Source organism: Austrofundulus limnaeus, unplaced genomic scaffold (assembly GCF_001266775.1).
Source record: "Austrofundulus limnaeus strain Quisiro unplaced genomic scaffold, Austrofundulus_limnaeus-1.0 Scaffold28, whole genome shotgun sequence".
In the NCBI taxonomy this organism is placed as follows: Eukaryota; Metazoa; Chordata; class Actinopteri; order Cyprinodontiformes; family Rivulidae; genus Austrofundulus; species Austrofundulus limnaeus.
In genome coordinates this window covers 2,247,866-2,251,351 of record NW_013952430.1, presented here as the reverse complement: position 1 = coordinate 2,251,351, position 3,486 = coordinate 2,247,866, and positions in this window count along the sequence as shown.

Below are 3,486 nucleotides of genomic sequence, written 5' to 3'. Positions count from 1 at the left end.
CACACACACACACACACACACACACACACACACACACATTCTGCAAGGCAATGGACGTGATGAAGCCGCTCACTCAGAACAACGCTGAATTAGCAAAACATGAGGGATAGTCATGAATAGTTTGGGAGGGTAAAGATGCTTATTTATAATTAAAGGAAGTTCCTAATTTGGGCAAAGGAAATTGATATGTTATATAGAAAAAATGGGGTCTGGAGTTCTGGTTTTTGTCCTTTATACTTGTGAATCTTTGTTCTCTTTTGTTGTATGTTGTTTAAACTATCACTGAGCTGGATTTTAGCTGATGCATTATGGGAACATTAAGAAGGTGCTTGCATAAAAAAGAGCTCATTTGGGAGCATTGTTATAGTCTACATTGGGATCTTTTCTTCTTTTTGTCTGCAAAACATTTCAGGAATTAGTGCTGGTTTTTAGAAAACTGCCAGAACAAGAAAAGAAACCACGTTAGACTATAACAAAGCACCTGTTGACTTTGTTGTTTTTTTTTCTGTCATAAGCTTTTGCTCATGTGTGGCAGTCGTGCTCTGTCTCATTCATGACTTATTATGAGGTTTCTCACTCGTCACTCCTTAGCTTGTAAATAATGTGCGTACCAGAAAACAGAATGTCACCTACTAGTCAACGCCTCGAAAGACTGGCAGATCGTGCTGCTCAGCTGACAATGTGCATCATATCATAATGTGGATCAGTTACTGTGTTTAATTAAAAAAATAATAATAATAATGTCGAAGAAAATAAACTTATCTATGTGGCTCAGCTGGCCACCGTTCATGTGTGTCTGTGCTTTTTTTTTAAATTATATATCTGATCATTTTTTGTTGTTACATGCAATTTTATTCCGGGACAAATAGTGTGCACAGTTTTTACGGGCATTTTAAATGGATTATCTTGATATATGTGATAAAGTTGCCTCTCTGAATCATCAGTGACCTCAGTGGTTGTGCAGGAGTCTTATCGTCAGATTTTAGCACTTGTTTAAAACCATGAAGAACTGGCCGAGCTGGTAAAACGTAAAGGCTTCTCCATTCTTGTTTGTTTTCAAATGCCATTCCCTATTTTCAGCAGTGAGCAGCACTAATCTAAATATTAGCTGCTTTAAATATTAGCTGCACTAACCCTAAAGCACTAACTCTAATATGTAGGTCCCCTAATTCTAAAGCGCTAAAGCACTGGAAATTTTAGCAAGAGCTAATTCTGAAGCACTAATATAATCCAGCTGTCACATGAAACATTCTTCAGTCGACATGAGACATTATTTACTATGTGCAGAATGTTGTCACTTAGTGCCCTTGGCGGGCCAAACAGGAGTCACCCGCAGGCCCCGTTTGGCCCGTGGGCCTTGAGTTGACACGTGACCTTGTAGATAAGTGACACGCATATGAACAAAATGTATGACAGCTTTCACCCTCAACTGTGAACAATAATGTTGATCAATAACATTTAAAGACCTCAGTCAGTGCTTCTAAATTTAGCCCATAAATTTAGCAAGTGCTAATCCACTAATGACTTTAAAAAAATAGCAAAAGTCCCAAAGCACTAATCAAGAAATTAGTTTCCTCATTAGTGCTTTAGGGGAACTGTGCCCACCACTGCCTATTTTGCATACAGTACCTTTATTGAAACCTTTTTTAAAGGCACAGTGTGTAGGATTTGTTTTCAGCGACATCTAGTGGTTGAGTGGTTGAATCATCCTCCCTGGTCCTCCCCCCACCCCCACCCCCCTGCTTCCAAACATAAAGGAGTTGCTACGGTGTCTCTCAGGTGTCAAAAACCTTTGATAATTCCAACCGCGATGTCTACCAGCAGCTTCAGGGCTAGTGATGTTTCAAGTGGTAAGATTATGAGCTTTAATAAGTAAAATTATCCCAGCTACAATGACAGACAACAAATATTACATTTATAGTATTACAACTAAAACCGTTTTTGACGCCGCCACCGCAGTTTGTCCTTCATGAGCCTGCGCAGACAAGATGGCGGTGCAAGATGGCGGCTGCCTGTAGTGGCGACCTGCGACTATGGAGATATAAACAGCTTTTTATAAGGTAAAAATAATAAAACAAGGTCTTTGTCTGCAATGATTAGACATGTTTTTTATTATTGTCATTAGTGATTATCTCAATTTTGGCTAAAAGATTTGACAAAATCCTACACACTGTGCCTTTAACCTCACTTTTGTGTGAAATAGTCAGGTTTTACACTATTAAAATGTAGCTGTATCTTTGGTTCAGATTTGAGAAGACATTTTAAAAAACTAAGCCATGGGAGATTTTCAGCTGGTTTTTAGTCAAGAACCTGCATATGTACTATAGCTATATAGCTTTACAAATACAAAAACCTTATCTGTGCTGTTCTCTGAGAAGCAGTGATACAAATCTTATTGTCAACTCACTCCGCCTCCTATGTTATCTCTTTGTGGAGTAAAGTATGGCTTATAGCTATGGAAAACACCCAGAAATGATATACTGACCCAAGTCTAAATGAGCTAAAGCACAATACAATTCTATATAGACTGTTCTTTTCTTTGCCACCTTGGGACATTCGTACGCTGCTCCACAGTGAACTCAACGCTCTGGGAAGAGTGAAACGAAAACCCTTTCAGTATGTTGGCGTTTGCATGTCTCAAGGAGTAAAAGGCCAAAAAGTCTCATCGTAGCATTGTACGAAGTGACAGCAACCAATCCTTTGAAAAGCCTGTCTCGGTTTCATGTTTCTGTGATGATGGAAATCAGCACCGGTAACATCCCGTTGGGTGAAACCTCACGTGCGTTTGCTGCGACTGGGGTATTCCTGCCAACAGATGTCTGCATACCTGATATATAAAGCAGCCATCTCGAACCACCCAGAGGGACCAATCATTTCCAGCAACCTGACAGCTTGTTACCCTGAATAATCCTTCTGCTTGTTAGAAACAAAACCTTTGCACCAGATTCAAACCCTCACGCATGCTTCCAGAAATAGTCTTGGGTAGCTGTAAAATAAGCAAAGATCAAAAGCAGTCTGTTCTGTAATTCATTTATTTCTGACGACTTCTCATAAATAGAGACACAGTTAATTAACAAGCCAGTTTGGTAGCACTATTGGTAATTTCCTTGTCATAATTAATGGCATTTTATTGTTACATTAAAGAAAATTTGAGGAAAAATCAGAACAAAATGCACTCAGTCTGTCACTCAGTCTTAAAGTTCAACAAAGTAATCAAAACATAAGGCTGTTCACTTTTTTTTCTTAAAGGAGACATGTCATGCTTTTAAATCATTTTCACATTATTCAGTTGGAGTCTATATAAAGTGGAGCTGCAACACTTTGGTCTGAATTCCTCCTTATTGTAACTCCACAAGCCCCTCTTTCACCCCTTTACTGAAGTGTGCCAGATCAACCCGTTTTGAGGCTGTCTCTTTGAATCCAAACAAGGCACTTCACCGCTTCTCACACACACACACACACACACACACACACACACACACACAC